This window comes from Scyliorhinus torazame, chromosome 17, assembly GCF_047496885.1.
Source record: "Scyliorhinus torazame isolate Kashiwa2021f chromosome 17, sScyTor2.1, whole genome shotgun sequence".
In the NCBI taxonomy this organism is placed as follows: Eukaryota; Metazoa; Chordata; class Chondrichthyes; order Carcharhiniformes; family Scyliorhinidae; genus Scyliorhinus; species Scyliorhinus torazame.
In genome coordinates this window covers 49,054,818-49,080,675 of record NC_092723.1, presented here as the reverse complement: position 1 = coordinate 49,080,675, position 25,858 = coordinate 49,054,818, and positions in this window count along the sequence as shown.

Genomic DNA, 25,858 nt, shown 5'->3' with positions numbered 1-25,858 from the left:
AAGGCTTTCAATGAGTCCAAGGGGCTGGGAGTACTCCCCCTAAGGTTATCACAGGCATCAATTTCTCTCATCCTGAAGCTTGACAAGGATCCGGAGAGCTGTGGATCGTACAGGCCAATCTCCCTCTTGAATGTAGGTGTCAAATTATTGACAAAGATCCTGGCCACTCGAACAAAGGATTGTGTCCTGGAGATAATTGGGGAGGATCAGACGGGATTTGTACAGGGCAGGCACCTGACATCCAACATTAGACGGCTTCTTAATGTAATTATGATGCCAGCAGAGGGGCGCGAGGCTGAGGTGGTAGTTGCCATGGATGCGGAGAAGGCTTTCGACCGAGTGGAGTGGAAATATCTATGGGATATTTTAGGCAGGTTTGGGTTTGGGCAGGGATTTGTGGAGTGGGCCCGGTTACTGTACTAGGCCCTGGTGGCAAATGTAAGAACTAACCGAGTTCGGTCAGAATACTTTAGTCTTTGTCGGGGGACAAGGCAGGAATGCCCGCTCTCCCCATGACTGTTTGCCATGGCCATATAACCCTTATCAATGTCTCTGAGAGCAGCAAATACCTGGAGGGGAATAGTGAGAGGGGGGGGGGAGCACAGGGTCTCTCTCTATGTGGACAATTGGTTGCTTTATATCACGGACCCGGTGGGAGGGATGACCAAAATCATGGAGGTATTAGGAGAATTTGGGCAATTTTCAGGCTATAAGTTAAACATGGTAAAAAGCAAGATGTTCGTGATTCAGGCACGGGGCAGGAAAGGAGGCTGAAGGAGCTACCTTTTAAAGTGGTTGGGAAGAGTTTTAGGTATCTGGAGATTCAAGTGGCCAAGGATTGGGGGCAGCTTCACAAATTAAATTTGGGCAAAGCAGTGGATCAAATGAGAAGGGATTTCTGTAGATAGGACATGCTCCCACTGAAGCTGGCGGGGAGGGTTCAGACAGTGAATATGACTGTCCTTCCGAGACTGCTTTTCTTTTTTCAGTGTCTCCCGATTTTTGTCCCAAAGGCTTTTTTCAGAAGTATTAATGTGGCGATATCGAGGTTTATATGGGCGGGCAAAATCCCGAGAGTAAAGAGGGCACTCCTGGAACGGGCCTGCGGGGAGGGGGGATTGGCTCTCCCGAGCTTTATTAACTATTACTGGGCTGCCAACATATCGATGGTCAGGAAGTGGGTAGTGGGGGAGGGGTCGGTCTGGGAGCGGATGGAGGCTGCATCCTGCAAAGGTACAAATCTGGAGGCTTTACTGATGGTGGCCCTGCCATTCTCGCCGGCTCGATACTCCACAAGGCCTGTGGTGGTGGCAGCCCTGAGGGTGTGGGGGCAATGGAGACAGCATATGAGACTGGAGGGGATGTCAGTGTGGTCACCGATCTGTGACAATCACCGGTTTGTCCCGAGGGGGGGCTGGATGGGAGCTTTAAGGTATGGCAGTGGGCAGGGATTGAGAGGTTTGGGGATCTATTCATCCAAGAGGGCTTCCCGACCTTGGAGACATTAGAGGAGGAGTTTGACTTGCCGGGAGGGAACAGGTTTCGGTATCTTCAAGTGCGGGACTTTGTACGGAGACAGGTCCCCAGCTTTCCTCGCCTCCTTCTGAGGGGACTACAAGATAAAGCGCTGTCAAAAACAGGGGTTGGAGGTGGGAAGGTTTCGGACATATACAGGGAATTGTTAGAGTGGGAAGGGGCCCCAATCAGAGAGGTGAAGAGGAAGTGGGAAGAGGAGTTGGGAGGGGAGCTGGAAACTGAATTATGGGAAAAGGCCTTGAAAAGGGTAAATGCATCCTCGTCCTGTGCTAGGCCCAGCTTGATTCAGTTCAAGGTAGTCCACAGGGCCCACATAACGGTAGCCTGGATGAGTAGGTTCTTCGAGGAGGTGGAGGACAGATGTGGGCGGTGTGGGGGTACCCCGGCCAACCATGTTCATATGTTTTGGGCAAGTCCGAAACTGAGGGAATTCTGGCAGGGATTTGCAAATGTTATGTCAGAAGTCCTGGAAGGTAGGGTGACTCCGAGTCCAGAATTAGCAATATTTGAGGTGTCGGAAGATCCGGGGGCAAAGGGGGGGAGGGAGGCCGATATTCTGGCCTTCTCCTCCCTGGTGGCCCGGAGACGGATCTTGCTGAGATGGAGGGACTCGGAGCCCTCGAAATCAGGAGTGTGGGTCAGCGATATGGTAGAGTTTCTCAGTCTGGAGAAAATCAAGTTTGCTTTAAGATGATCAGTACAGGGATTCGCCCGGAGTTGGCAGCCGTCCATTGAATTCTTTAACAAAAACTGAACGTCAGCGGTAAGGGGGGAAAGGGAAAAAAAAAGGGGGGAAGGAGGAAAATACAAGGCATGGTAATGTTAAATAAGGACAGGGAATTTAGTAAACGGGTAATTAGGGATAGGGCGGGAGAAGTGGGGTACATGGTTACATGGGTGCATCCAGTTAGGTCACTGATTGGCCATGGCCACATCAAATACCGGAACACGTTTGAGGGGGTAAATGGCCTACTCTTTGTGGTAGTATGTATTAGGGGTCATGTGGGACTGTGAAGCCGTGATGCTATTGGCTGACAGATCCCGGGTCCTGGTTGGCTGTTGACTCCTGGCTCCGACCTGAAGGTGGAGTATAAGAACCCGAGCTTCTCCCCGCTGCTCCATTCTGTTGCTGAACTGCTGGGGACAAGTCTCGCTGAATAAAGCCTCACCGACTTCATCTCTACTCATCTCTCTCGTAAGTCATTGTGCGCTACAATTTATTAAGCGAGCTTAAAGGACTATGGAGCTCCGGATCGCCCTGGAATGCCTGCGGATCAGCCCCCACGCAGCGAACTCGGCAGCAGTTTTTAAACACTGGCAAGCTTGTTTTGAAGGCTACCTCCAAACTGCCCCCGGCCGGATCACAGAAGACCAGAAAATGCAGGTCCTGCATTCGAGGGTAAGCTCGGAAATTTACCCTCTCATAGAAGACGCAGAGGATTTCCCGACGGCGCTCGCAGCACTGAAGAGCATCTACATTCGCCCCGTGAACCAGGTCTACGCACGCTACCAACTCGCAACGAGACGGCAAAGTCCCGGCGAATCGTTAGAGGAATTCTACGCCGCGCTGCTAATTTTGGGACGGGGCTGCAGCTGCCCGCCGGTGAACGCGATTGAACACACGGACATGCTAATTCGCGAAGCGTTTGTGGCAGGTATGAACTCTCCCCAAATCCGCCAAAGACTTTTAGAAAAAGAGTCACGAGGACACTTCAGAGGCACAGGCCATTGCAGCTTCCCTAGATGTGGCCTCGCAAAACGCCTGCGCTTACGGCCCCGACCGCGCGGCAGCCCCTTGGGCTCCGTGGAACCCCGTCGCGACAAACCCCCCCCCCCCTCCCTCACAGGCTTGCGCGGTTAAAGCGCCAGATCATCCCGGGGGGGCCCGCTGCTATTTCTGCGGGCAAGCGAAACACCCCCGGCAGCGCTGCCCGGCCCGCGCAGCTATTTGCAAAAGCTGCGGCAAGAAGGGCCATTACGCGGCTGTGTGCCGGTCCCGGGGGGTCGCCGCAATCCCCGGAGAAGAACGAGCCCAGCGCATCCCAAATGCTCCCCAGCCCCCCCAGCGCCTCATGTGCGACCCGCGGCGCCGCCATTTTGGGTCCCGGCCGCCACGAGGGGAGGATGGGCACCGCCATCGTGTGACTCCCCAGCCACATGCGATTCATGGGGGCAGCCATTTTGTCCACCCCCGACCACGTGCGATCCATGGGGATGGCCATTTTGTCCACCCCCGGCCGCGTGCGATTCATGGACGCCGCCATCTTGGATGACAACAAAGGACCCCAGCATCGACGGCTCCACGGGGTCCGAAGAAGACGCCGAGACACTACGACCATGACTGGCTTCGGTGACGCTGGATCAATCATGCCCCGGAAGCTCCAGACGATGACAACAACGGTGCTGATCAACGGACACGAGACATCATGCCTGATCGACTCTGGGAGCACCGAAAGTTTCATTCACCCCGACACGGTAAGATGCTGTTTTCTGACCATCCATCCAAGTACACAAAAGATTTCCCGAGCTGCAGGATCCCACTCCGTAGAGATCAAAGGGTTCTGCATCGCAACGGTGCAAGGGAGGGAGTTTAAAAACTACAGGCTCTACGTCCTTCCCCAACTCTGCGCGCCTACATTATTGGGATTAGATTTCCAGTGTAACCTGCAGAGCCTAACATTTCAATTCGGCGGCCCAATACCCCCACTCACTATCTGCGGCCTCGCAACCCTCAAGGTTGAACCGCCGTCCTTGTTTGCAAACCACACCCCGGATTGCAAACCCGTCGCCACTAGGAGCAGACGGTACAGCGCCCAGGACCGGATATTTATTCGGTCTGAAGTACAGCGGTTGCTGAAGGAAGGCATAATCCAGGCCAGCAATAGTCCCTGGAGAGCCCAGGTGGTAGTAGTAAAGACCGGGGAAAAGCAAAGGATGGTCATAGACTATAGCCAGACCATCAACAGGTACACACAGCTAGATGCGTACCCTCTCCCCTGCATATCCGACATGGTAAATCGGATTGCCCAGTATAAGGTTTTCTCCACCGTGGACCTCAAGTCCGCCTACCACCAGCTCCCCATCCGCCCAGGTGACCGCAAGTACACAGCCTTCGAGGCAGACGGGCGTCTATACCACTTCCAAAGGGTCCCATTTGGTGTCACGAACGGAGTCTCGGTCTTCCAACGGGAGATGGACCGAATGGTTGACCAGCACGGGTTGCAGGCCACGATCCCGTATCTCGACAATGTAACCATCTGCGGCCACGATCAGCAGGACCACGACGCCAACCTCCAAAATTTCCTCCAGACCGCTAACGCCTTGAACCTCACATGCAACGAGGAAAAGTGCGTTTTTAGCACAAACTGGCTGGCCATCCTGGGATACGTAGTGCGCAATGGGATAATAGGCCCCGACTCCGAACGCATGCGCCCCCTTCATGGAATTTCCCCTCCCCCACTGCTCCAAAGCCCTGAAACGTTGCCTGGGGTTCTTTTCATATTACGCCCAGTGGGTCCCCCAGTATGCAGACAAGGCCCGCCCGCTAATACAGACCACTACCTTCCCCCTGTCGACAGAGGCTCGCCAGGCCTTCAGCCGCATCAAAGCGGATATCGCAAAGGCCACGATGCGCGCCATCGACGAGTCCCTCCCCTTCCAGGTCGAGAGCGACGCCTCCGTCGTAGCTCTAGCGGCCACCCTTAACCAAGCGGGCAGACCCGTGGACTTTTTCTCCCGAACCCTCCACGCCTCAGAAATCCGCCACTCCTCAGTGGAAAAGGAAGCCCAAGCCATAGTGGAAGCTGTGCGACATTGGAGGCATTACCTGGCCGGCAGGAGATTCACTCTCCTCACCGACCAACGGTCGGTAGCCTTCATGTTCGATAATGCACAGCAGGGCAAAATTAAAAATGACAAGATCTTAAGGTGGAGGATCGAGCTCTCCACCTTCAACTACGAGATCTTGTACCGTCCCGGAAAGCTGAACGAGCCGTCCGATGCCCTATCCCGCGGCACATGTGCCAACGCACAAATAGACCGTCTCCAAGCCCTCCACGAGGACCTCTGCCACCCGGGGGTCACTCGGTTCTACCATTTTATAAAGTCCCGCAACCTCCCCTACTCTGTGGAGGAGGTCCGTACAGTCACCAGGAACTGCCACATCTGCGCGGAGTGCAAACCGCACTTTTTCAGGCCGGATAGAGCGCACCTGATCAAGGCTTCCCGCCCCTTTGAACACCTCAGTCTGGATTTCAAAGGGCCCCTCCCCTCCTCCGACCGCAACACATACTTCCTGAACGTGGTGGTCGAGTACTCTCATTTCCCCTTCGCCATCCCCTGCCCCTACATGACAGCGGCCACAGTCATTAAAGCCCTTGGCACCATATTCACACTGTTCGGTTGCCCCGCATACATCCATAGCGACAGGGGGTCCTCCTTCATGAGTGACGAGCTGCGCCAGTTCCTGCTCAGCAAGGGCATAGCCTCGAGCAGGACGACCAGCTACAACCCCCGGGGGAACGGGCAAGTAGAGAGGGAGAACGGCACGGTCTGGAAGACCGTCCTACTGGCCCTACGGTCCAGGGATCTCCCAGTTTCCCGGTGGCAGGAGGTCCTCCCGGACGCTCTCCACTCCATCCGGCCGCTGCTGTGTAGCACCACTAACCAAACGCCGCATGAGCGCCTACTTGTCTTCCCCAGGAAGTCCTCTTCCGGAACGTCGCTGCCGACCTGGCTGGCGGCCCCGGGACCCATCTTGCTCCGGAAACATGTGCGGGCGCACAAGTCGGACCCGTTGGTCGAGAGGGTTCACCTCCTCCACGCGAACCCGCAGTACGCCTACGTGGCGTACCCCGACGGCCGACAGGACACGGCCTCCCTGCAAGACCTGGCGCCCGCCGGCAACACACACACAACCCCGACACCGATCATCCCCTCCCTGCCACCGGCGCACCCCGCGGCCGCCCCCTTCCCGGGAGGATCGGTCCTCCTCCCGTGTCCGCCCAGGAGTGAAACAGGAACAAACACCGAAACGCTCCCGGAGACGACAACGCCGGAACAAGCAGCTGCACCACCACAAGGGCTGAGGCGATCGACGAGGAAGACCAGACCGCCTGCTCGACTCGTGGCATCGGCGTGACACCAAGAATGTTGTTGGACTGTAACAAAAAAATTTTTCTCTTACTAATATTGTAAATAGTTTCACAAACCTTGTACATAGCCCAGTGAAGGGCTAAAACTGTAATGACATGCCCAAAATTTTCCTCCCAGGACCAGCCTTGTAAACCCTACCACCATGCGAACCACCACCCCGCCGGGTTCATTTTTAACAAGGGGTGAATGTGGTAGTATGTATTAGGGGTCATGTGGGACTGTGAAGCCGTGATGCTATTGGCTGACAGATCCTGGGTCCTGGTTGGCTGTTGACTCCTGGCTCCTCCCTGAAGGCGGAGTATAAGAACCCGAGCTTCTCCCCGCCGCTCCATTCTGTTGCTGAACTGCTGGGGACAAGTCTCGCTTAATAAAGCCTCATCGACTTCATCTCTACTCGTCTCTCTCGTAAGTCATTGTGCGCTACACTCTTGTTCCTAAGTTCCTATAAAATGCAAAAGCTGTGTAATTCAAGTTGAATATGTTCAATTACTAGTGCTGTAGAACTGCTGGTTACTACAACTGGGAGTAACTTATGAGTAGAATTAACCTACAATCGAACTTTTAAGTTCACAAAATCGCAACATAGAATGAGAAAATGCATATTTGATATCCTTCCAGAATGAAAACCAATATTGATTGTTCCTTAAATGATTTTCAGCTGATGTTATATCCTGAATGAAGTGATACTAGTGAACTAAAATCCTTCAATTCCATTTTACTTAAAGCTGTTGAGTTCGGCTGACTGTGGATGATAACACCTCACATTAGAAAACTTGGTATCATAGGGGCTGTTGTTTGAAGAGTGAAGAAAGAGAAAGTGAGGTTGGCAACATTTAATTTTAGGGATAGAAGAATTTAGGGAAGCTATGTATTAAAATAGCTTACTTGAAGTGATTTTCTAAGCTGCAATCAAGAGTGCTGTGATTGACGTAAATAACTGCTGTACTATGGATTGCATTGTTCCCCCCAAGTGATAACTTCAAATTCGTTCACACACACACATACACTCAATAAAGTTCAATGTTATTCAAAGAATAATGACAATAAATATAACATGCTTTCCAAAGTTAATAATACACATACAATCAAAGCACTATTTAGTTTGCAAAGTCATATAAAAAGGTACATAAACTAATCAGTGAAGGTCACCTGAAATGTATTTATAGTATGTAATAATTGTCAGTTTAGAACCAGCCCAATACAGTTCATAACCCCCAGACAGGAAGGGCAGAAATGCTTTGCAGACTGAATCGTGTCTCTGTACTATCTCATTCCACAAAAAAAGGCTTTAATAGGAAGCATTTCTTGCACCTTATTGTGCAACCTTGAAACCGAGACTTGATTAACAAACTGAGTCCTAGCTTAAATACAATTGAGATTTTTGGGATACGGAGGGGAGAGTTCCAAACTTCAATCACAATTTGTGTGCAGAAATATTTCCTGTTTTCACTTCTGAAAGATCTAGCTCTAATTTTTAGTCTATGCCTCGAGTCCTGGACTCCCCATCCAACAGAAATAATTTCTCTCCATTTGCCATATTTCCTCCCCTTAATATCTTGAAGAGATGCGATGCAAGAAACTGATTCCAATAACTCCAATATCATTATAATGGAAGTGATGAAAGTGATTCTCTTCAGCAAACTAGGGAGTGAACAATCGGTCATCGTTGATCCCGATAAGTGAACATATTTAAAAGTTGCATACATATATAGAGATGGTCAACAGACAAATATATTAATTATTTATTGTATATTAATTATCTTTCAGTCACTATTTGAAAAACTGAACACTGATCCTAAATGTTCAAAGCATGCCTGCTGAATGAAGCACATTGCCTTACATCATCAGGCACCTATATTCGCTCACTGTTACCTCTTCAGATCAACACTTTTTGTAAAGGAATACACAGCTTCTGAACCCTACATTCTGGGGCTTAGCAATACATAGATGCTGCTTCAGCACTGACCACTTCAAATAAATCCTTTCTTTTGGCCATAGAAATAAAATTTATGTAGGACTTGTCATTGCTTCAGGATGTCGACAGTACACTACACTTAACAAAGTACTTTGAAATGTATACACTGTTAGAATACAGGGAAATGCTATAGCACACAAGTTCCACAGAAGACATTAAGATTAATGACCAGGTAATATGTTTTAGTGACATTTGTTGAGTGAGAAGTTTTGCTGTGACATCTGTCAACTTTCCTGAACTTTGAATAGTACTATTGGAACTGTGATGGTCATGTCATGACCCTACAGATAATTCGCCAGTAGACACTGTACATTTAAAACAAGAGCAACACGGAATAATGAGTATTGAACTGGGGAAAACTTGCCACTGGTTGGAATCATACCTGGCACAAAGGAAGATGGATGCAGTACTTGGAGTTCAATCATCTCAGTTCCAGGACATCACTGCAGGAATTCCTCAGGGTAGTGTCTAAGGCCCAACTTCAGCTGCTTCATCAATGACATTCCCTCCATCAAAAGGTCAGAAGTGGGGTGTTCACTGATGATTACTCGATGTTCAGCACCATTTGCAAATTCTCAGATACTGAAGCCATTGATGTCCAAATGCAGCAAGGCATGGACGATATCGAGGCTTGGGCTGATAAGAGGCAAGTAATATTCACACGACACTAGTGCCAGGTAATGACTATTTCCAACAAGAAATAATCTAACCATTTCCCATTTACAGTCAATGGCATTACCATCACTGAATACCCCAATATCAACATGCTGAACTGGACTAGCCATAGAAATATTGTGGCTAATAGGGCAGGTCAGAGGCTGTGAATCCTGTGCAAGTAACTCACCTCCTGACTCCACAAAACCTGTCCACTATCTACAAGGCACAAATCAAGGGTGTAATCGAATGCTCTCCACTTGCCTGGATGAGTGCAGTTCCAACAACACTCAAGATGTTCAACACCATCCAGGACAAAGCAGCCCACTTGATTGGCATCCCATTCACAAACATTCACTCCCTCAGCCATCAACACACAGCTGTAGCAGTGTGTACCATTTACAAGATGCACTGCAGGATTTCACCAAGGCTCCTTGGATAGCTCCTTCCAAACCCACACCCACTACCAACAAGAAGAACAAAGGCAGTAGATGCATGGGAACTCCATCACCTGCGTGGGATATCCACCCTCCAAGCCACACACCTTCCTTGGAAATATAACATCATTTATTCACTGTCATTGAAATCCTGGAACCACCTTGCTAATTGCACTATGGGTGCACCTTAACCTCATGGACTGCAGCAGTTCAAGGAGAAAGCTCAGCATCAAGGATAATTATCGATGAGTAATAAATGCTGGACCCGCCAGCTATGCCCACATCACATGAATGAATTTTAAAAACTCTCACAAATTGGATCCTAGTGACGTCTATTTGTGGTTTCTGGACAGAGAGAGACAATAATATGTCTGGAAGCTACTTAAAAATTGGAATGGATTTGCCAGGCTCAAACTGAATACGCACCATTTCATTTAAGGGATTTAAAGGACAATGGCTACCAGATCTGTCGGCCCCATGAAAATGGGACTTCAAATAAAGTCATTCAGTGAAGATGGTCATACCTGGAATGCTAATGGGATATCAATCATTCCCCACCATTGTGTTCCAATTACGTTAGTTCCTACCCATTGTGTGGACAATGGGGTATCTCAATACTGCCAGCACATGACAGAAACCAACTGGAGAGGGGTTTGACACTTTATTAGAAGGGAACCCAGCAAGGCAATATTAGAACAGCTGAGCAGAGGGAAGAAATGGTACCCAGCTAGAAGAAATGGACCCTGCCGATAACAAAGCCAATTCAATCATTGAAAGGGGCAAATTAATTTTATCTGCAAGATTACACTTCTTTTTGACAGGAGCTTAGCCACAATTCTGTCGGAGAAAGCCAAAACTTTCAATTTCCATTTGTCTTCAAAGAAGAAAGAGAGGGAGTCCTTTAGGCCTGACATGTCTTTCAACCCCAATATTGAAGGACTGACTAAAGTAAGTGATTTGTTTCTTATAGCTCATTAGTAATCTAAGTGCATGTCACATCTCTAGAAACCATCTTTTCTTGTGTATGTGTGTGTGTGTGTGTGTGTGTTTCAAAAGTTGCATTTACATTTTAAGTATTGTAAAAATAAACACTTCCCCTATATTTTGATTAAAGCTTACAAGAAATGCTGTTCATGTCTGATCTTTAAAGTTAGAAGAGTTAAATAAAACATTCCTTCTTAAAAATACAGCTTGTTGCAGACAACCAAGAGGTGAGAAAAGGAGGGAAGTTATTCCACCCCTCCCCCTATCTATAATAAATCTTTAATGCCAACCTAAGCTGGCAGACTGGAACTCACTTTCATGTCTCTTCCAAACAATGATATTGACCTGTCCATCTTGATTAGAGACTCAAGTCTCTGGACTGAGGTTTGAACCCACAATTTTCTGACTGAAAGACAAGAATTAATTTTTTTCTCCTCTACTTCTTGGCACCAAACTCGTTTTAAAAACTGGTCCATCATTGTGAAATTATGCAACTGGCGACCACAAGTTCTGAAACACAGTCAGGACTACGTAGGCAGTGGATGCACTGCCAGAAGAGGGAAATGGTCTTTTTGATCATTTTTTGAGTTGCGGTATGACACTCGTTGCCAGCCACCTCTACAGCTCAGCCCATGATCCAGACAGGAGTTGAAAGGTGGCATTACAGGGATAGGATGGGGGAGTTGACCTTCATAGGGTGCCTTTTCGGAGTGCCAGTGCAGACTCAATGGGCTCAATGGCCTCCTTCTGCATTGCAGGGATTCTATGATCCCAGGATGGTGATAGGAAACGCAGAAGGCATTGTTGGTGCTTTCTATTGGATTATAGATTGTGGGGATGCCTGCAGTGCGGGTAAAGCCGAGAGCTCTCTCTCATCCTGCTTTTCATGATCATTGGGAATGTGATGTAGGTGTTTTTCCTGGGAATCTCTGTGCTGACCTGGATACAGCATCTGGAAGACGCCACTGATTGCTTCTTCTGCATTCTAGAAGGTGCTTGTTGAATACACGAATCTCAGTAATCCTGATAACTAAAGGCAGAGCTGTCAATGCTCTAGTTTGAGGCTCAAAGTGTCGCTGAAATAGGTTACTAAACCCAGTCATCGCATCTTCAGTGAAGCACAGAGGCCTAACATCATTTTTACTCATTGCTACTGAGGGAAGTGTTCCCTGAAGACCCATATGGCCTCTTGTGCAGTGCTCTCCTTTTCCCAATTCTCCCAACTGCACCGTGTACTTAGAATCATAGAATTTACAGTAAGAAGTCTTACAACACCAGGTTAAAGTCCAACAGTTTGTTTCGATGTCACTAGCTTTCGGAGCGCTGCTCCTTCCTCAGGTGAATGAAGAGGTATGTTCCAGAAACATATATATAGACAGATTCAAAGATGCCAGACAATGCTTGGAATGCGAGCATTAGCAGGTGATTAAATCTTTACAGATCCAGAGATGGGGTAACCCCAGGTTAAAGAGGTGTGAATTGTGTCAAGCCAGGACAGTTGGTAGGATTTCGCAGGCCAGATGGTGGGGGATGAATGTAATGCGACATGAATCCCAGGTCCCGGTTGAGGCCACACTCGTGTGCGGAACTTGGCTATAACACCGAAGCTAGTGACATCGAAACAAACCTGTTGGACTTTAACCTGGTGTTGTAAGACTTCTTACTGTGCTCACCCCAGTCCAACGCCAGCACCTCCACATCATAGAATTTACAGCGCAGAAGGAGGCCATTTGGCTCATTGAGTCTGAACTCGCCCTTGGAAAGAGCACCCCACTTAGCCCAAGCCTCCACCCTATCCTCGTAACCCAGTAACCCCACCTAACCTCTTGGACACTAAGGGGCAATTTAATGTGGTCAATCCACCTAACCTGCACATCTTTGGACTGTGGGAGGAAACCAGAGTACCCGGAGGAAACCCATGCAGACACGGGGAGAAAGTGCAAACTCCATTGTTTCTCTCATTCTCGCCAAACTTTAAGGTGTGCCTCCCAAATCACCCATGACTGTAATGAAACTGTTTGGAAGGCAGCCAAAAGTAGTCCAACAGCAGCAAAAGTGGATTAGCAGGCACCACCATTCATTTATATGCGGGTAAAAAAACCTGAAGTTAACCAGCAACCTAAAGGACAAATTTATATGGAGCATATTTATCTGGCTCTAGCCTTTTTTACACTCACACTTCCACACCAGCCTGTCTTGCTGACCTCTTCGCCAACACCCCCCCCCCACCACCACCACCCCCCCCCCCCTCCCCGCCCCATCCTCGCTTCCCTTTTTCCCAACATTCAAGGCCATTCCTTTAGCCGTCTAAGGTGTCTCTGGAATTCCCTTTATAAACTCATCCACTCACCTCCATTTCTTCTTTGGTTCAGCATCCAGTTGTGTCTGAAACTTTATATTTTTTACTCGAGTATTGACAGGTCAGGAATCTTTTCTTCTTCTTCAGTTCTTTGTCCAAAGACAGATCTAACCCAAAGTACCACAACCTCCACCACAGTTAGGGTAAGGAGACAAGTTCCAAATTCAAATCCGTATAACTGACCAGGAATCTCTCCTACTCTCACCACCTGCCATTGGCATGCGTTGGAAGGATTTATAGGTTGAAACTCAATCTGTTTGACTGCATCATGAACTATCATGGCCATCAAGCCCCAGAGAGAGGCTTGAAACTGGAGGTTCTGTCTCAGAGGCAGGACACTAACCATTGTGTCACTGGACCTTCAGTGAAGATGTAGGAGACAAATTGGTTATTGCTTGAATCGGATTGTATAGGGGGTGATCAGGAGAGTGGGGTCAGACTAGGTGGCTTATGATCTTGGGGAGGAAGACACTAATTTAGATATCCAAATAGCCTGTATCTGTGTCGCAAACTTCTATGTAAGTCAAGTTTTAAAGTTAGTTTAAATTTTAGTTTAATGCATGTAAAAACTTTAACGTTGTCTGCATTACAAATTGAGGGCACGATTCAGCAAACTCATTGAGCCCAACACGGATCTGGGTGCGCTGGGTGAATAGCGGGAGAGGACAAAGCCAAGATTCGTGCTGGGCGTGAACCATTTTGCTATTCACCCGGGCACCCCCAATGGCGTGTTCCGGATCTCGCCTTAAAATGGTGAGAATGTCATTAACCCTCATTAACGTGATTGAAATCAAATGCTATGGCCTCCCGGGAATTACCCAACTCCCCAGCGGGAAGTCATGCGGGAGTCGTTTAGTACACCTTTTCAAAAACCAGAAGCTGCCACAATGGCTACCGAGGACAACTGAGGAGGTGAATAACCATTTTTGTTTATCAGCGTGCATCCCAAGGTCTCAAGGGCACCAGTGCTGCTGCCACAGTGCATGGCGGCGGGGGGGGGGGGGGGGGGGGGGGGGCAGGGGGCTTCAGGGAAGTTGGGGTTGTTCGGGGGTCTGGAGGGGTCCAGGTCAGGAATCGCCCTTGGGATGGGAGGGGGGGCGGGAGTGAGGGGCTTTGCATCTGTGAGGCCTTCAAACTATCTATAAATATTGTGGAGACCCATAACAGGGGCAAAGTGAGCTTTAGCCTGCCTGTCCTACCAAACACCTCCAGGCCACTTTCCTGCTGGAGCCTCTCTCTTGAAAGTTAATTTCACCCCCTTTTACTGTGGTCTATTTCTACCTTCACAGATGAAGGGTATTTCAAATGAGGGATTAGCCTTGTTAGTTGCGAGAAAACTTCATGCTCCTCAACTCTCAAATGCCTCCTCGAATTTTCCCTGTCGCAGAGGATGATTAGTGCGCTGCATGTCCAGCAAACCTTGATGCCTGAATTCAAGGAGCGTCAGCACCATCGAGGCAGCTGCCAACAATCAAAACACTAAAGAGCTGGGCTTCATCCCTGAGGATCTTCTCATGACCAAAGGGTAACTGTGTGGATGAGGGGAGAGACCTGAGCACAGCCTCCGTAATGTTCCCAGCAGAGGTCTAGGGGTCTAGGGGCTCCAGCTGTGGACGGATGCGAGTGTGCAGAGCAAGGTTTGCATGAACAACTGGCTTGCTGGATGGCACTCTGAGAGAATGTGTGACAGCCATGGTAATGGTAGGGGAGGCTTGGAGGACTTGAGAGTCCTGAGATAGAAGCCCTTTCTGATTGTCAGTCTCCCTCCTTCTCCAATTCCTTCCAGCTAAAAAAATGTTTACTGGTGTTGATCCTGCGCAGGCTGCCCTCACTGTGCGTGTGGTAGCCGAGGCGGGCAGGCACCGTAGAAGGCAGCAATGCCAACACAAGCTGGAGGTGGCACCGCATGTGCAGGGGACCACCACACACCCTGAGGGCCCGGCTGCCTATCAGGCTGAGGAGGTGGCCATAAGGGAAGACCAGCGACTATCCAAAGTGTACAGGCGTGGTTGGTCCTTCCATGAGCTGACAGACAGCATATGCCACTGAAGACTGCGGTCTTAACAGGGATACAGTGCAGCACCTGTGCCATGTCCTCGCAGACAAGACACCCCATGGAGGAGGAGAACACCTGCTTCTGGTGGACTTGGATGTCACTGCAGTCTACATTTCTTTGTCACTAGGTCATTCCAGGGCTCGAGCATGGAGCTGTGTGGCATATCACAGTCATCCACCCACAGGTGCATCCACGAGGTGACAGATGTTCAGTATGTCCGGGCATCAGACTATATCACCTTCGACCTGGACCAGGCCCGTCAAGATGTCCGGGCTGCAGGTTCCGGCATCATCGCTGGGGTCCAGGGGGCAATCAATGGTAGGCATACCACCCTGAGGGCACCGGAGCATATGGGAGTGCCCTATATTAACAGGAAGGGGTTCCACTCCCTAAATGTTCAAATTGTGTGCTTCAGATTCATGCACATGAATGCTTGCTACCCTGGGAGCGTACATGACAGCTACATCCTGGAGCACCCGGAGATCCCCATTTTCTTTGAGGACCATCCCAGGATGACAGGTTGACTCATGGGGGACAAGGGATACTCACTGACAACATGGCTGATGACACCAGTGGGGAGGCCTGAGAATGAGGCAGAGACCCTATATAATGAGGGCCATGTTGCCACCGATGCTATCATTGAGCGGTGCTTCAGACTGTTCAAGATGCAGTTCTGATGCCTTGACCACTTTGTTGGTGCCCTGCAGTACATTGCCCAGAGGGTCTCCCACTTTGTGATGGTTTGCTGTGCCTTCCACAATCTGGCACAGTAGTGGGGTGACATGCTGGAGGATGAGGAGGAGGAGGCAGAGGGACATGTGGCCTCATCTGAGGAGGAGATGGAAGAGGTGGATCTGGAGGGGCTGGAGGAGAACTGCAAGGAGGAGACAGAGGCTGGAGGACAGGCTGTGGCAAGGGTCCAACATGCCAGGAGGACCAGGGAGGCCCTCATCTCCTCCAAATTCTCCTGGGGGTTACCATTGATCAGAAACTGAACTGGACTAGCCACATTAATACTGTAGCTACCAGGGCAGGTCAAAGACTAGGAATCCTACGGCGAGTAGCTCACCTCCTGACCCCTCAAAGCCTGTCCACCATCTACAAGGCACAAGTCAGCAGTGTAATGGAATACTCTCCACTTTCCTGGATGAGTGCAGCTCCAACAACACTCAAGAGGCTCAACACCATCCAGGACAAAGCAGCCTGCTTGATTGCTCCCCATTCAAATCATCCACCTTCTATGAACAGTGGCAGCCGTGTGTACCATCGACAAGATGCACTGCAGTAACTCCCCAAGGTTCCTTAGACAACGCCTTCCAAACCCACGCCGACTACCATCTAGAAGGACAAAGCAGCAGATACCTGGGAACCCCTCCAAGTCACTCACCATCCTGACTTGGAAATATATCGCCGTTCCTTCACTGTCACTGGGGTAACATCCTGGAACTCCATCCCTAACAGCACAGTGGGTACAACTACACCTCAAGCACTGCAGCGGTTCAAGAAGGCAACTCACCACCACCTTCTGAAGGGCAACTAGGGATGGGCAATAAATGCTGGCCTAACCAGCGACGCCCACATCCCGTAAATGAACTTTTTTAAATAGGAGGAGGCTGTGCCGTCAGCTTAACATCCTCCCTATTAAATTTCCATGTACCTCCACCCCATCCCCCCGCTCCAAACCCCCAATAACCCCGCAGTTCCCCCTCAATCCCCCCCTATATCCCCCCTTTCCCCAATCCCCACGCATTACCCCCCTCAAACCCCTCCCTCCATCACAACACGCCCTCCCAACCAATCTGTTTCCCCCTCCAAGGGTCTATGTAACATCACTCCAGGATAATGGACCCATGTTGGCATTGTCAGTGGATCACATTACAAGGCAGGAGAGTGATGACCACTCGCTGTGAGGGGAGCTCTGGTGCTCCTCAGGATCTGAATAAGTCTGACTCCTGTTTTTCTGCTGACAGCGCACTCACACATGATGGAGTCTGAATTGGGGACTTTTGATTTTGGACCACTGTGCCTGGGGGCAGGGTTAGGTGGGGGAGGGGGAGGCAGTGCGGACAGGCTCGCTCTGAAGATTAGCATTACAGAGGCTTCACATGTATCAGGTGTTAAATGTTTTAATTCCCCTAGTTACAGATAGTGACCTCACCAGTGCCTCCTCACACTTCTTCATCTTTCGCGGTCTAGTGCTATATCTCGGTGTGTCCCCAGGATACACATCAGAGGTGGGGGCAGCCTGCTGCTTTCCATACCTCGTGGCCTTGATGCTCTTGGTGAGGTCCTGTGGAGGGCCTGGAGTTGGAGGTCCCGACTGACCTACCAATGTCACAGGCATCACCATGTCACCTTGTTCTGCCTACTGCTCTTGAGATACACCAGTGTCAGGAGAGGGGAATTCAGAAGAACTGGAAACCGTAGGAGTCTCCTTGGTGACAGGCTCCAGATTGGGCTCCAGCTCTTCCTCCTCCCTGAGGGTGGCCCTGGGTGACTCTATGGGACAGGGAGGCAGCTGGAGTGAGTTCCATAATCCTTTGAGTCATCGGGCTCTGCCAGTCCTGGTCCCCATTGTCAGCACCATGGTATTTGCACCCTCAGCAATGGTCGTCAGTGACTGGGCCATGCTCTGGAGGGCCTCGGCAATGTCCACCAGTGTCTACGACATGTCACTCATTGATTGGGGCATGATGTTGAGGTACTCAGCCATGGTCGTCACAGACTGAGTCATGCCTTGGACACCACCACTGAAGGCACGGACGTCGTGCTCTAGGGTTTCCAATGCAGTTGTTACCCTAGCAGTGTTGGCCTGGGTGACATGCATTGCCAGCACCATCTCCTGCACCTGAAGTCTTTGGGACTCCTCCAAACAGCCTTGCAGTTGCTGGAATGTTGCGGACACCCCTTCCTGAATCTCATGGCTCTGGCCTAACATCTGCATCATCTCCGTGAGAACCTTGTCCAGAGGCTCGATATCTGACTGGTACCCAGTTGTGTCCTATGATCCAGCAGACCTTTGACTTCTGTGTCACTTGGATGTTCCTGCCTGCACCTGATGTGCATCAGCAACTGTGTGGTATTCACCAGATAGTGCCCCAGAAGCCTGCCTACCAATGTCTCCCACCAAGGTCTGTGTCTCTGCACTGGTGGAAGGTGCAAGTGATTGCTGTGACACATTGCCTGTGTTATCCTTGGAGCTCTCCTCCGAGGTGTTGTCTTGGCTGGCCGGGGGGTTGTTCGACTCCGGATTGACCGGCCTCATCAGATGGAGATACTGCGACACTATAGACATGTGGTCAGTGAGAGGGAAAGGTTAATTTTGTGGGACATGAACAACTCACTTGAGGCAGATAATCTGGGTGAAAGAGAAATGCATCGTTACCTCTCTGGTGCAGGACTATCTCGCTGTCGGACACTTCTCACTCCTTGGGCAACCCCACGATTTCCAGGACCCATTCCTCATTTTAGGTGAGGACTCGGATCTCTGGGCTTTTCCCCCTATCTTCATCCTGTCCCTCTTATTATGGGCTATCTTTTCCTGCAGGGACAAATAGAGGACATTGTGAGCCACACGATTGATGGGTCGGGGGGGGGGGGGGGGGTCTATACTAGATGGCATGTGTGGGCACCACAACTAGACATGGAAGGGTTGTGATGGTGGATGCCAGGGGGTCCTGAGGAACAACCTTGAAAATCGGATGTTGGGAGGATGTGAGATGTCAGACAGTGGGTTGGGGAGTGGGATTTGGGAATTTGAGGGGTGGTAGGCGGAACTGATGCCAGGAGAGAAGTAGCATATTACCCTTGCAGCTCGCCGGAGGCCACTCGTCTTGTTCCTACATTGGACGGCGGACCACCTGGCATGTTGCCTGCACTCACTGCAGCTGCCACTGCCTCCCAGGCAGCGTTGTTTACCCTGCTGCTGGTTCTCCGAACCCCTCGGGGGAACAGGATGCCCAGCTTCTAATCAATGGCATTGAGAAGCCTGTCCCTGTCGGTATCCCCAAAGCGAGGAGCATCTCTGTGCGCTGCCATCCTCGTGTGTTGACTGGGAGTGAGTGGTGAGGGAGCTAAAAGTAACTCCCCCTTGTTTTTGTTTTTTTAACATTTTTTTTTAGAGTACCCAATTCATTTTCTTTTCTAATTAAGGGGCAATTTGGCGTGGCCAATCCACCTACCCTGCACATCTTTGGGTTGTGGGGGCAAAACCCACACAAACAGGGGGAGAATGTGCAAACTCCAGATGGACAATGACCCAGGGCCGGGATCGAACCTGGGACCTCGGTGCCATGAGGCAGCAATGCTAACCACTGTACCACCATTCTGCCCCTTCTTTGTCATGTCAGCTACGACTCTCACCAACTTTTACAGATGCACCATTGAAAGCATTTTTTCTGGTTGTATCACAGCTTGGTATGGTTTCTGCGCTGCCCAAGACTGCAGGAAACTACAAAAGGTTGTCAATGTAGCCCAGTCCATCATGCAAACCAGCCTCTCATCCGTTGACTCTGTCTATAATTCCCGCTGCCTCGGAAAGGCAACCAGTATAATTAAGGACCCACGCACCCCGGACATACTGTCTTCCACCTTCTTCCGTCTGGAAAAAGATGCAAAGATTTGAGGTCACGTGCCAACCGACTCAAGAACAGCTTCTTTCCTGCTGCCATCAGACTTTTGAATGGACCTACCTCGCATTATGTTGATCTTTTCTCTGCATCCTAGTTATGACTGTAACATTACATTCTGTAGTCTCTCCTTCCTTCCCTATGTACGATATGCATTGTCTGTATAGCATGCATGAAACAATACTTTTCACTGTATACTAATACATGTGACAATAAAAAAATCAAATGAAATCAAAAAGCTCCCCCTTGTTAGCGGTGAGCAGCTGAGTCAAGGGTTGGGTGAATCAGACGGCGAGGGCACCAGCAATGTCAAGATTCACGTTGGGGCTCATTTTTGGGACTAAGTGCAGTTGAATACAGGTTGCAATCTCGCCAACACAGCCGTTATGATTCACACCACCAAATCAGCCCAAAATTACACTTTGAAATGTTTCCGCTCAGTCGCACCGTGTATCTTTGCCTGTGCTCAGCCGACTGCCGATAGAAAGTACAGGCAGATGATTTTCAAGATATGTTTTGAGCGATTTGGTTTGCTTGCTGTGTCACTTGTGGGTAGTACTCTTGCCTTGGAGTTACAAGGTTCCTAGTTCAAATCCCAGTTCAGGACTGAAGCACAAAAATCAAGTCTGACATTCTAGTATGTGATGTGTAGACTCCGGCATTGGACTGGGGTGGGCACAATAAGAAGTCTTACAACACCAGGTAAAAGTCTAACAGGTTTGTTTGGAATCACTAGCTTTCGGAGCACAGCTCCTTCATCAGGTTGGCACGTAGCACTGAAGGAGCATTGCATTATTGGGTTGGAGGTGCCCTTCTTCAGGAGGGAAGTTTACCTGAGGTCCCATCTGCCTGCGAGGGTGAATGTGAAGGTTCTCATGGCCCAATTTCAAAACGAGTCAGGGAGTTTCTCCAGTGCCCTGGCTAATATTTATCCCTCAATCAATCTCCCAGAATAAAACAGATTATCTGGTCATTATCACATTGCTGTTGGTGAAAGTTTGCAGTGTATATATTAGCTGCCACTTCTCCCAATTTACAAGAGTGGCCCCTCTTCAAGAAATATTTCATTGGCTGGAAAGTGCTTTGCGACATCTGCTGGTCATGAAAAGCGTTATAAAAATGTAAGTTTCATTCTTTTTTGTTCTTTCTCTTATGAGACCACATCTGGAATATTGTGTACGTTATTGGACACTTAATTTAAGGAAGGACGTAAATATGTTGGAAGCAGTTCAGAGAAGGCCTCCCAGACTAATACCTAGAATGGGCAGATTGTCTTGTGAGGAAAGGTTGAACAGGCTAGACTTGTATCCGCTTCAGTTTCAAAGAGTAAGAGGCGACTTGCTTGCAACATATAAGATCCTGAGGGGTCTTAACAGGGCGGATGTGGGGAGGATGTTTGCTCTTGTGGGAGAATCTAGAACTAGGGGTCGCTGTTCAAAAATAAGGGGTCGCCACTGTTTTCTTTCTGAGGGTTGTGATTCTTTGGAACTCTCTACAAGTACGGTAATGGAAACAGAGTCTTTGAATATTTTTGAGGCAGAGGTGGGTAGATTATTGTTTAGCAAGGAGGTGATAGGTTATTGGGATGCAGAAAGGCAGTATTTAATTTTTCCAATTAAGGGCCAATTTATCGAGGCCAGTCCAATTACCCTGCAAATCTTTGGGTTATGGGGATGAGACCCAAGCAGACGGGGAGAATGTTCAAACTTCACATGGACAGTGACAATTGAACTCGGGTTCATGGCGCCATGAGGCAGCAGTGCTAACCACTGTGTCACAGTGCTGCCCTAGGATGCAGATTTCAGGTTCCTATCAGATCAACCATGATTTAGGTTGCTCTGTTCTGTATTCCTTCTTTGTATGGCAAAAATGATTAAAATAATGTTGAATATAAATGTTTTTTAAAGAAAAGATCAGCCATAATCTCACTAATGGTGGAGCAGGATTGAGGGGTCGAATGATCCATTCCTGCTCTTTGTTCATTTGTTTATATTCTTCTCTCTACATTAGATACAGCTACATCAAAAGTGAGTGATGAGGCAGAAAGGAGACATTCCTAGCCTCCTGGCTCAATGTGCTGGAACATTGTTGCTGGAGACTCCATTTCTGAAATTACCACGGTTCTCGGAGATCAATGTACCACTATTTTTTCCAAAGGTTGCTGCTTCATACATATAGGCTTTGTTTGCTTTTCAAATCTAAAAGTTACCCTCAGCAAAGAAGTGGGGGAAATCAGGTTCCAAAACTTAGCACTGCTGATCAAGCCGAATCAAGTTCTGTCGCTAGCTCTTTGTGATGCAGGTACTGGGCGCTATTCACCTGCCGGGAATCGGTGCGTGTCGGGTGAATAGCGGGGGAGGACAAAATCGAGACTCGTCTCGGGCGTGAACCATTTTGCGATTCACCAGGCCTACTCCTGATGGCGAGTTCCGGATCTCACCCAAATGTGGCGAGCATATCATTAACCCACATTTGCATTCATTTCAATCTCATTTAAAAGATTGAAGTCGAATGCAACGGCCTCTTGGGATTTATCCGACTTCCCAGCAGGGCGTCACACAGGCGTTGTTTAATACTCCTTTTCAAAAACATGAAGCTGGTGCAATGGCTACTGAGGGGAAGTGGGGGGTAGCCAATTCTATTTTCCGGCATGCAGCTTAAGTGGGGAGGGGGCCTTCAGGGGGTTGGGCTTGGCAGTGGGGCAGAAACATTCCAGGTCGGGGGGTTGGCCCTGGGCCGGGGGGATGAGGGACTTTGCAGCTGTGAACACCACCTCTGAATCATGCATCTGTGTGCCCGCTACCCTGGGAGCATGTATGACAGCTACATCCTGGGGCACTTGGAGATCCCCATTTTCTTTGAGGACCCCCCCCCCCAGTATGACGGGTTGGCTCATGAGGGACAAGAGATAGCCGCTGAGGTCATGGCTGATACCGCCTGTGCGGAGGCCTGAGACTGAGGCAGAGATCCGATGAGGCCCATGTTGCCAACCGTGCTGTCATTGAGTGGTGCATCTGGTTGCTGAAAACACGGTTCCAATGCCTCTACCAGTCTGGCAGTGTCCTGCAGTACACCCCAGCGCGTCTCCCGCTTTGTGCTGGTCTACTGTGTCCTCCACAATCTTGCACAGCAGCGGTGCAACATGCTGGTGGAGGAGGAGAAGCAGGAGGAGGCAGAGCGGCATGTGGCCTCATCTGAGGAGAAGGATGAGGCAGTCCAGGAGGGGAGAGGGAGTCGGAGGATGAAGGACAGGGAGTGGCAAGGGTCCGATATGCCATAAGGAGCATGGATGCCTTCATCACCTCCAGATTCTCCTAGGAGAGGCTGTGTTCATCAGCTCAACCTCCCCACTCCCATTTCCCTCCCTCCCTACCAATCCCCTCTCCCCATTTCCTCCCTCCCCCTGCAATCCATTTCCCACCATTCCCCCCCCCCCCACCCCATTCCCCAAACTGTCTAGCCTTGTCAACTTTCTTGTAAAACTCTTCTGTGCTCTTTCCAGAGCATTTTCATCCTTCCTGTAATGTGGTGACCAGAACTGCACACAATACTCCAGCTGTGGCCTCATCAGTGTCTTATACAATTCCAACATGATATCCTTACTTTTATATCCAATTTCTCTGCCAGTGAAGGAGAGCATTCTATATGCTATTGTTACAACCGTGTCTGCTTGAACTTTAGGGACCTGAATACTTGTACAGCAAGATCTCGCACTTCATCTATCCCTCATAGTATATTCGCATTTATTGTGCACTCCCTATAATTGTTTGACCTCCCTAAATGCATGACCTCAAATTTCTCTCTGTTAAATTCCTTTTGCCACTTTATCACCCTCTCCACCAACACATCCCGATCATTTTGGAGATTACAGTTATCCTCTACACCGTCCACCACTCGGTCAATTTTTGTGTTGTTTGCAAATTTCCCAATCGTGACCCCCACGTTCACATCCAAATCGTTTAATATATAACACAAACAGTAAAGGTCACAACATCGAGCCTGTGGAACACCACCTAAAACAACTTTCCATTTGCAAGGACAGCCATCGACCATTACCTTTTGTTTTCTGTTACTAAGCCAATATTTTATCTAGTCTGCCATAGTGCCCTGTATTCCATGGGCTTTCACTTTCTTGACCAATCTGACATGTGGGACTTTGTCAAATGCCTTGCTAAAATCCATGTACACTACATCCACTGCACTACCTTCAACAATCCTTCTTGTCATTTCCTCAAAGAATTCAATCAAATTTGTGAGGCAAGACCTTCCTTTAACAAAAAGGATGTGACTATCCTGGACTAGTCCATCCCTTTCTATGTGACAGTTAATCCTATCTCTCAGGATTGATTCTACGGTGGCTCAGTGGTTAGCACTGCTGCCTCAGAACGCCAGGAACCCAGCTTCAATTCCAGCCTTGGGTCACTGACTGAGGAGTTTGTACATTCTCCCCGTGTCTGTATGGGTTTCCTCCGGGTGCTCTGGTTTCCTCCCACAGTACAAAGATGTGCGCATTAGGTGGATTGGTCATGTTGAATTGCCCCTTAGTATCCAGGGATGTGCAGTTGGACTACGAGGTTATGGGGTCAGGCAGGCTGGACATGGGTAGAGTGTTCATTCGAAGGGTTGGTACAGACTCAATGGGCTGAATGGCCTCCTTCTGCATTGTAGGAATTCTATGATTCTATGAATTTGCCCACCACCGACGTAAGACCAACTGGCATATATTTGTTTTGCATTTCCTTCAATCATTTTTTAAACAATGGAACCAAGTTTGCATTTCTCCAGACCTCTGGTACCTCCCCTGTATCTTGTTAGGATTGAAAAATCATCCTCAGACCATGTGTTATCTCCGCCCTGATCCCTTTCAGTAGCCTCGGAAACAATCTATCTGATCCTGGTGACTTATCAACTGTCAAGAATTCCAACCCTTCGAGTAATTCCTCTTTCTTTATGATTATCCCATCCAGTATCTGACAATGTTCCTCCTGGACTACTTTATCTGCATCATCCATTTGATTTGTAAACATGGAGACAAAATATTCATTTAAAACCCTTCCCACAGCCTCTGTATCTACACACACGTTTCCTTCTCGGATAGGTCCCACCTTTGCCTTAACCTATCTTTTAATAATACTACAATGGTAAAACATCTTTGGTTTTTTTTTAAACTTTACTTGCTAATCTTTTTTCATGCTCTCTCTTTGAGTTCATTATTTCATTTCACTTCATCCCTGCACTTCCAATACGATCTAGACTATCTGCAGTGCTTAGTTTTTGTGCCTATTGTATGCTTTCTTTTTCTGTTTGATCTTACCCTTTAGACAACCAGGGGGAGCCTAGATTTAGCAATACCACTGTTACTTTATGAGGGGACGTGTCTACTTTGTACATTTAGGATCTCACTTTTTTGTGCTTTCCACTGACTTTCCACTGATATATCCTCTAGCAGTGCTGGCCAGTCCTTCTCATTTCTGCTAAATTTGCCTTTCCCCAGTTCAAACTTTTTACTCCTGCTTTATCTCTGTCATTTTCCATGGTAATACTGAACCTAGCTGAATTGAGATCACTGTCTCCAATATGCCAACTATCACTTCACCCACTTGCCCTTCTTTGTTCCCCAAGACTAAGTCTAGAATTGCATCTCCTCTCGTTGGGTTTGTCACTAATTGGTTGAAAAAAAAATTCCTGGACAGATTGAATGAATTTTTCTCCCAGTTCCCCTGATATTATTTGAATCCCAGTTGACATTGGGATAGTTACAAAGTCTCCTACTATTAATGCCCTCTTGTTCTTACAGGCAGAAATTTATCTACATATTTAATCTTCTACCTCCCTTTCACTATTTGAGGTCTGCAGTATATTCCCAGTAGTGTGACTGCCCGTTTTATTTCTATGCTCAACCCATAAAGCCTCGCTTGTTGACCCGTTTAGTACTTCATCATTTCTCACAACTGGAATTGATTCTTTAACCATTAGTACTACTCCCCCTCCTTTGTTATCTACTACTCTTAGTGTCTAAAGGCTCTATAACCAGGGATATTGAGCTGCCAATTTTGCTCCTCCTTTAACCAGGTT